The sequence below is a fragment of the Mobula birostris genome, chromosome 4 (assembly GCF_030028105.1).
Source record: "Mobula birostris isolate sMobBir1 chromosome 4, sMobBir1.hap1, whole genome shotgun sequence".
NCBI lineage: Eukaryota > Metazoa > Chordata > Chondrichthyes > Myliobatiformes > Myliobatidae > Mobula > Mobula birostris.
This window is the reverse complement of record NC_092373.1, coordinates 205234542-205243969: the sequence shown is the minus strand read 5'-3', so window position 1 is coordinate 205243969 and position 9428 is coordinate 205234542.

The window sequence follows — 9428 nt, the reverse complement described above, 5'->3', positions numbered from 1 at the left end:
GTACCAATGGGATAGCTGTCCTGGAGCCTGGTGGGACGTTCTTTCAGGCTATTGTATCTTCTGCCCGATGGGGGCAGCGGGAAGAGAGAATGTCCGGAGTGGGTGATGGTCTTAAGTGAATAAGTTACGTTAATCTTTAGGGGATGTGCTGTAAGTAAAGGTTGGACAGACTTGGTTTATTTTCTAGAGTGACAGAGACTGATGGCAGTTATTTATAGGCCTCCAAACAGCTGCAGGGATTCGGGACTACAAATTACAACAGGAATTAGAAAAGGCTTGTCAGAAGGGCAGTGTTATGATAATTGTGGGGGATTTTAACATGCGAGTGGAGTGGGAAAATCAGGTCGGCACTGGATCTCAAGAGAGAGAATTTGTAGGATGTCTGCGAGATGGCTTTTTAGAACAGCTTGTTGTTGAGCCCACTAGGGGATCGGCTGTACTGGATTGGGTATTGTGTAATGAACCGGAGGTGATTAGAGAGATTGAGGTGAAGGAACCCTTAGGAGACAGTGATCATAACATGATTGAGTTTATTGTGAAATTTGAAAAAGAGAAGCCGAAATCTGATGTGTCAGTATTTCAGTGGAGTAAAGGAAAATACAGTGGCATGAGAGATGAACTGGCCAAAGTTGACTGGAAAGGGACACTGGCGGGAAAGAGGGCAGAGCAGCAGTGGCTGGAGTTTATGCGAGAAGTAAGGATGGTGCAAGACAGGTATATTCCAAAAAAGAAGAAATTTTCGAATGGAAAAAGGATGCAACCGTGATTGACTAGAGAAGTCAAAGCCAAAGTTAAAGCAAAGGAGAGGGCATACAAGGAAGCAAAAATTAGTGAGAAGACAGAGGATTGGGAAGTTTTTAAAACCTTACAAAAGGAAACTAAGAAGGTCATTAAAAGGGAAAAAATTAACTATGAAAGGAAGCTAGCAAATAATATCAAAGAGGATACTAAAAGCTTTTTCAAGTATATAAAGAGTAAAAGACAGGTGAGAGTAGATATAGGACCGATAGAAAATGATGCTGGAGAAATTGTAATGGGAGAGAAGGAGATGGCGGAGGAACTGAATGAGTATTTTGCATCAGTCTTCACTGAGGAAGACATCAGCCGTATACCGGACACTCAAGGGTGGCAGGGAAGAGAAGTGTGTGCAGTCACGATTACAACAGAGAAGGTACTCAGGAAGCTGAATAGTCTAAAGGTAGATAAATCTCCTGGACCAGATGGAATGCACCCTCGTGTTCTGAAGGAAGTAGCTGTGGAGATTGCGGAAGCATTAGCGATGATCTTTCAAAAGTTGATAGATTCTGGCATGGTTCCACAGGACTGGAAGATTGCAAATGTCACTTCGCTATTTAAGAAGGGGGCAAGGAAGCAAAAAGGAAATTATAGACCTGTTAGCTTGACATCGGTAGTTGGGAAGTTGTTGGAGTCGATTGTCAAGGATGAGGTTACGGAGTACCTGGAGGCATATGACAAGATAGGCAGAACTCAGCGTGGATTGCTTAAAGGAAAATCCTGCCTGACAAACCTATTACAATTTTTTGAGGAAATTACCAGTAGGCTAGACAAGGGAGATGCAGTGGATGTTGTGTATTTGGATTTTCAGAAGGCCTTTGACAAGTGGCCACACATGAGGCTACTTAACAAGATAAGAGCCCATGGAATTACGGGGAAAATTACGTACGTGGATAGAGCGTTGGCTGATTGGCAGGAAACAGAGAGTGGGAATAAAGGTTGGCTAGTTATTCTGGTTGGCTGCCGGTTACCAGTGGTGTTCCACAGGGGTCCGTGTTGGGGCCGCTTCTTTTTACATTGTACATCAACGACTTGATTTATGGAATAGATGGCTTTGTGGCTAAGTTTGCTGACGATACGAAGATGGGTGGAGGGGGCCGATAGTGCTGAGGAAATGGAGAGTCTGCAGAGAGGCTTGGATAGATTGGAAAAATGGGCAAAGAAGTGGCAAATGAAATACAATGTTGGAAAGTGTATGGTTATGCACTTTGGCAGAAGAAATAAACGGGCAGACTATTATTTAAATAGGGAAAGAATACAAAGTTCTGAGATGCAACGGGACTTGCGAGTCCTCGTACAAGATACCCTTAAGGTTAACCTCCAGGTTGAGTCAGTAGTGAAGAAGGAGAATGCAATGTTGGCATTCATTTCTAGAGGAATAGAGTATAGGAGCAGGGATGTGATGTTGAGGCTCTATAAGGCGCTGGTGAGACCTCACTTGGAGTACTGTGGGCAGTTTTGGTCTCCTTATTTAAGAAAGGATGTGCTGACGTTGGAGAGGGTACAGGGAAGATTCACTAGAATGATTCCGGGAATGAGAGGATTAACATATGAGGAACGTTTGTCTGCTCTTGGACTGTATTCCTTGGAGTTTAGAAGAATGAGGGGAGACCTCATAGAAACATTTTGAATGTTGAAAGGCATGGACAGAGTGGATGTGGCAAAGTTGTTTCCCATGATGGGGGAGTCTAGTACGAGAGGGCAAGACTTAAGGATTGAAAGGCGCCCATTCAGAACAGAAACGTGAAGAAATGTTTTTAGTCAGAGGGTGGTGAATCTATGGAATTGTTGCCAAGGGCAGCAGTGGAGGCCAAGTCATTGGGTGTATTTAAGGCAGAGATTGGTAGGTATCTGAGTAGCCAGGGCATCAAAGGTTATGGTGAGAAGGCGGGGGGGGGGGGAGGTGGGACTAAATGGGAGAATGGATCAGCTCATGATAAAATGGCGGAGCAGACTCGATGGGCCAAATGCCCGACTCCTGCTCCTTTGTCTTATGGTCTTATGGTCTTAAAATCTGATAGAGGTTTATAAGATCCTGAGAGTGGTAGACAAATTAGATGGTTGGCCAGTATCTTTACCCTAGGGCTGAAATGTCTACTGGCAGATGACATACATTGGTAAGAGGAGACAAATTCAAAGCAGATGTATGGGACAAGTGTTGTTTTACAGAGAGTGGTGAGTCTCGGAAACGTGCTACCAGGGTGGTGGAGGGGGCTCTTAGATAGGTACTTGGAAGTGTAGGTGACCGAGATGTAGGAAGAAAGGTTTGGTTTAGTTAGGCATTTCACTTCTAGTTATGTCAAACGGTCTTGGCCCAAAACGCCGACTGAATGTTTTCCCACAGATGCTGCCTGCCCTGCTGAGTTCCTCCGGCATTTTGGGTGTGTTGCTCGGATTTCCAGCATCCGCAGGGTTTCTCTGGTTTGTAATTACTAGTTATCTTAGTTTGACACAGCACTGCCCTGGTGGGTGGATGGTGAGGGGGAGGAGAGGGGATGTACTCGGTCTGATTGTTAGGAGGTTGACGGCTGCTGGAGGAGAGGGAGAGGTGTGGCTCAGCTGGGGTTGTCGGAGTGGATGGATGCAGTAGTCCTTGTCAGCTGTGTCTGGGGCAGGTTTACCTACACTGTCACCCATTGCACCATGTGTCATGTTCACAGCCACACCGGGGCTGTGTGTGTGTATGAGATAGAGAGAGAGAATTTCTGAGCAACACACATCAAAGTTGCTGGTGAACACAGCAGGCCAGGCAGCATCTCTAGGAAGAGGTGCAGTCGACGTTTCAGGCCGAGACCCTTCGTCAGGACTAACTGAAGGAAGAGTGAGTAAGGGATTTGAAAGTTGGAGGGGGAGGGGGAGATCCAAAATGATAGGGGAAGACAGGAGGGGGGAGGGATGGAGCCAAGAGCTGGACAGGTGATAGGCAAAAGGGATACGAGAGGATCATGGGGCAGGAGGTCCGGGAAGAAAGACAAGGAGGGTGGGGGGGGACCCAGAGGATGGGCAAGGGGTATATTCAGAAGGACAGAGGGAGAAAAAGGAGAGTGAGAGGAAGAATGTGTGTATAAGAATGAGTAACAGATGGGGTACGAGGGGGAGGTGGGACATTAGCGGAAGTTAGAGAAGTCGATGTTCATGCCATCAGGTTGGAGGCTACCCAGACGGAATTTAAGGTGTCCCAATACTGACCCCTGAGGAACACCGGTAGTCACTGGCAGCTAGCCAGAAAAGTCCCTTTATTCCCACTCACTGCCTCCTGCCTGTCAGCCATTCCTCTATCCATGCCAGTATCTTTCCTGTAACACCATGAGGTCGGGCTAACTTGCCTATAATTTCCATTCTTTTACTTTCCTCCCTTCTTAGAGAGTGGAGTGATATTTGTATGCTCTGGAACTATGCCAGAATCAAGTGATTCTTGAAAAATCATGAGCAATGCATCTGTCATCACTTCAACAACCTCTCTCAGGACTGTGGGATGTAGTCTGGCCCAGGTGACTTATCCACCTCAAGACCTTTCAGTTTACCTAGCAATTTTTCCTTTGTAATAGCAATGGCACTCACTCCTGCTCCCTGACACTCACGGACTTCTGGCACTCTGCTAGTGTCTTCCACAGTGAGGACAGATGCAAGGTACCCATTAAGTTCATCTGCCATTACTTTGTCCCCCATTACTACCTCACCAGTGTCATTTTCCACTGGTCCACTATCAACTCTCACCTCTCTTTTACTCTATGTAACTGAAGGAACTTTAGGTACCCTGCTTTATATTATTGTCTAGTCTGCTTTCATATTTCATCTTTTTCCATCTTATAGCTTTTCAGTTGCCTTTTGTTGGATTTTAAAAGCTTCCCAATCATCCAACTTCCCACTCACTTTTGTTACCCTATATGCCCCTTCCTTGGCTTTTATACAGCCCTTAACTTCCTTTGTCAGCCACAGTTGCCTTCCCCTGCCATTTGAGAACTTCTTCCTCTGTGGAACAGATCTATCCTGCACCTTGTGAACTATTCCCAGAAACTTCAGCCATCTCTGCTCTGCTGTCATCCCCGCTGGTATCCCCCTCTGATCCACATGGACAAGCTCCCCTTTCATGCCTCTGTAATTCCCTTTATTCCATTGTGATACTGATACATGTGAGTTATGCTTCTCCCTCTCAAATTGCAGTATGAATTCAATAATATTATGATCACTGCCTCCTTAGGGTCCCTTTGCATTAAGTCCCTAATAAGATCTGGATTATTACACAACACCCAATCTAAGATGGCCTTTCCCCAACAGACTTAACCACAAGCTGCTCTGAAAAGCTAGCCCATAGGCATTCAACAAATTCCCTCTCCACACCAACCTGATTTTTCCAATCCCCTTGCATATTGAAGTCCCCCCATTACAATTGTGTCATTACCCTTATTACATGCCTTTTCCATATCCCTTTGCAATCTCAATCCCACATCTTGGGCTACTATTTGAAGGCCTATATATGAGTCCCATAATTTTTTTTTTACCCATGCAGCTTCTTAACTCCATGCACCTCTTTCTAAAGACGTAATTCCATCTCTGACCAACAGAGCCACACCACCGCTTATGCCTTCCAGCCTGTCCTTTTGATATGAAGTATATCCGTTGATGTTAAGCTCTCAACTACGGCCTTCTTTCAGCCATGACTCAGTGATGCCCAAAATGTCATACCGCCAATCTCTAATTGCACCATGAGCTTGTCCACCTTATTCTGGATGCTACACACATTTAAATATATTACCTTCAGTCCTGCATTCTTCACCCTTTTGAATTCAGCCTCGGCGGTACAATCTAACTTTTTGCTCTGCCTGCACTTGTACCCTATCATTGGCTTGTCCTTCCTGGCATTCACGTTACACCCATCATCTACTTGTAAACCTGCTGGCTCATCCTCAGCTCTATCATACCGGTTCCCATCCCCCTGCCAGATTAGGGGTGTCGATGGTGGGAGGGAGGGAGGGAGGCAGCATGAATGTATGTATGTGTGTGCGATTGTGTGTGAGAGAGAGAATATGTCTGTCTGTGTGGTTTTGTGTGTATGGGGGTGTGAGATAGGGGGAGAATGTGTGTGTGTGAGAGAGAGATAGAGTGTGTGAGAGAGAGCGATAGGTTGTGTGAGAGAGAGACAGAGTGTGTGTGTGTCAGAGAGATAGAGTGTATGTGAGAGATGTGTGTGTGTGGGAGAGTTAGTGAGTGTGTGAGAGAGATGTGTGTGATTATGTGTGGGTGTTTGAGTGTGTGTCTGTGTGAGAGAGGGGGAGAACGTGTGTGTGGGTGGGTGGGTGTGTGTGTGTTTGAGTGTGTGTGAGAGAGGCATTACCGATGTGCGCTGCGGGTGCGAGACCCGGACTGCGGGTGCTAGAAAGCGCATGGCTGCGGATACCAGTGTCCCTTTGACATTGGGCGAGCGATGCGATCCCACGCTCCTCCTTCCCCTCCCCCATCTCACCCCGCTCTGCTGCTGTGACATTCTGGTGTCCCGGGGCCTCGAAGGAAGCGATGGAGAGCCCACGGGGGTGGCGTGGGGAGGGGGAGAGGGGATGCAGAGCCCTACAGGGGTGAGAGGGAATTCGGAATTGCGCTTACGTAAGGGCTCTAATGAAAGAAAGCTTGACAGCGCCTCTGCTCCCTTCGGACTTTACCGAGATTCGGCATGACACCCCAAACTTTGACACAAGTCTACAGATGAGAGTATACTGACTGGTTGCATCACAGCCTGGTATGGAAACACCAGTGCCGTTGAACAGAAAATCCTACAAAAAGTAGTGGATACGGCCGAGTTAATCCCGGGTAAAGCCCTCCCCACCATTGAGCACATCGACACAGAACGTTGTCGCAGGAAAGCAGCGTCCATCAGCAGGGACCCCCACCACCACCACCCAGGCCATGCTCCCTTCTCACTGCCGCAGGTACAGGAGCCTCAGGACCCACACCACCAGCTTCAGGAACAGTTTTTACCCCTCAACCAACAGGCTCTTGAATAAAATGGGATAACTTCACTCATTCCATCACTGATCTGCTCCCAAAACCCATGCACTCACTTTCAAGGAATCTTCATCAAATGTTCTCAATATTTATTGCTTATTTATTATTATTATTATTTTCTCTTTTGTGTTTGCAAAATTTATTGTATTTTGGGCACTGGTCGTCCGTCCTGTTGATAAGATCTTTCATTGATTCTATAATGGTTATTGGATTTATTGAGTATGCCCGCAAAAATGAATTCAGTACTGGATATGGTGACATAGTTATACTTCGAATTTTCAACTTTGGAAAGCCCGACAGCGGGGGACGGGGTACTGGCGAAGGTTCACTGAACCACAAATCTCGCTGTAGAGGGTGTGTGGAAGGGGGAGGGGAGGAAAGGGATGGAGGGAGGGGAGAAGATGGAGTGAGGGGAGGGGAAGGGTACGGAGGGAGGGGAGAAGGAGAAGGGGAGGATATGGAGGGAGGGGAGGGAGAGGGAGAAGGGGAGGGGATGGAGGGAAGAGAGCGGTGAGGGACGGAAGGGAGAGGGGCAGGGGGCGGGAGAGAGTGTGAGTGAAGGGAGAGGGAGGGAGGGAGGGGGGGCTGCAGGAGGGTGTGGGGAAGGATTGGTCAACTGGGGTTGTGAATGAGAAGCAAAGGGAGACCAGGCAGGAGAGGGCAGGAGGGATGGAGAAACGCTGACCACAAGTGGCGGAGGGGTTGCTGGTTGATGGGGTGGGGATAGATAACTCGCGGCTCTAACACGCTGTCCCTGGTTAACGAGAGGATCCTGGTCCGGGAGCCGGACGGGGCTCTGCAGCACCGACGCCGGCAGCGCGGATAGTTTGTGTTTCACAGCTCCTGCCCGCCTGCAGTCTGCTCCTCTCGGAGTGCGGCACAAGGAAACGGCACAGTCAGCACTCAGCACAGCCTCCGCTTCCCTGATGGGCGCCTCAGCAGCATCCCAGCCCTCTTCCACTCACTCACCCTCCCCGCACCCACCACCTCCCTCCACCTCTCCCCTGTCCCGATCACGTCAATGCAGACAAATGTGTACCTCGAAATTCTGCGTTTAATGCAAATTCAGGTGGTGTTTTCTTGTGAATGCAGCTTATTAGCTAACATCATTTCGTCTTCTACTTTCTTATTTGCACTTTTTCCTTTTTTTGCACTCCTGATTTTATTTTTACATATGCTCATTATAAGTTACAGATTTTATTATGTGTTGTATTGCACTGCTGCCGCAAAACAACAAATTCCGAGACATATGTGGGTGATACTAAGCCTGATTCTGATTCTGATGCTCACATTGTAAAGCACTTTGAACTGCATCTGTTGTCTACTCAAATTTGGTCAGCGTACAGGAGGGAGAATTAAAAATCTGGCCGAGTGGCGCCACAACAAGAACCTCTCACTCAGTGTCAGCAAGACCAAGGAGCTGATTGTTGACCTCAGGAGGAGAAAACCAAGAAGTCCATGAGCCAGTCCTCATCGGGGGATCAGAGGTGGAGAGGGTCAGCAGCTTTAAATTCCTCGCTGTTATCATTTCAGAGAACCTGTCAACGAGCCAGTAGGTAAGTAAATTACGAAGAGAGCACGGCAGCACCTCTACTTCCTTGCGAGTTTGTGAACATTCAGCATGACATCCAAAGCTTTGACAGACCTCTATAACTGGGAGTATATATAGACTCGTTGCATCACGGCCTGGCATAGAAACACCAATGTCCTCGGACGGAAAATCCTAGAAAAAGTCCTTCGGGGTATAGCCCTCCCCACCATTGAGCGCATCCCCACGGATGGCAGTCACAGGAAAGCAACATCTATCATCATGGCCCTCCACCAGCCAGGCCATGCTCTCTTCCCACTTACTGCCATCAGGAAGAAGGTGCAGGAGCCTCAGGACTCACGACCAGGTTCAGTTATACCCCTCAAGCATCAGGCTCTTGAACCACAGGGGATATCTTAACTCAGTTTCAATTGCCCCATCACTGAACTGTTCCCACAAACTATTGTAACCCTCAGGCTCGGTCAGCACGTGTTCGTCTCGGGGAAAACAACTTCTGGCCCCGCCAGACTGAGAAATCTCGTTCGTGTGGATGCTGCATGATGTGTTGCCCGGTTACAAATCCGCAGTGCAAAATATCGAACAGTACACGATATGCGATTAAGTGACTGAACTTTATAAATATTAATCTGGATAGAGAGTTAGTAAAGAAAATAAAAAGCAAAAGGGCCCATTTTAAGGAAGAAGTCTATTGCGCATCGTTCGAGCTCTCTGTCCGTTCATTTGTTCCCGTCGACCTGCGAGCGTCGCCGGCCCTCGGACCCTCGCCCCTCAGTCCACTCCGTCCGGGGGTCTTCGGACTCTCTCCATTCGCGTCCTCTCTCTCCATCACTCCCCGACGAAAGACCGCGAAAATCTCTCTTCCAGACTCACAAGAAAGAACCATATTTCTCCCATTGGATAGACCCACACGCCAAAGCCCCGTTATCTCTCGTCATAACCCAAACATTGCTGCTACATTAGCAGTGAAACATGACATAGAAGCCATTACATTAGCTTTAGCAGTGAAACCTTACAGCGTGTTACACTCTCCCCCCACCACATTTAGTCATGCCCTCATGGTGTTGAGACAACTCGCCAACCCTTC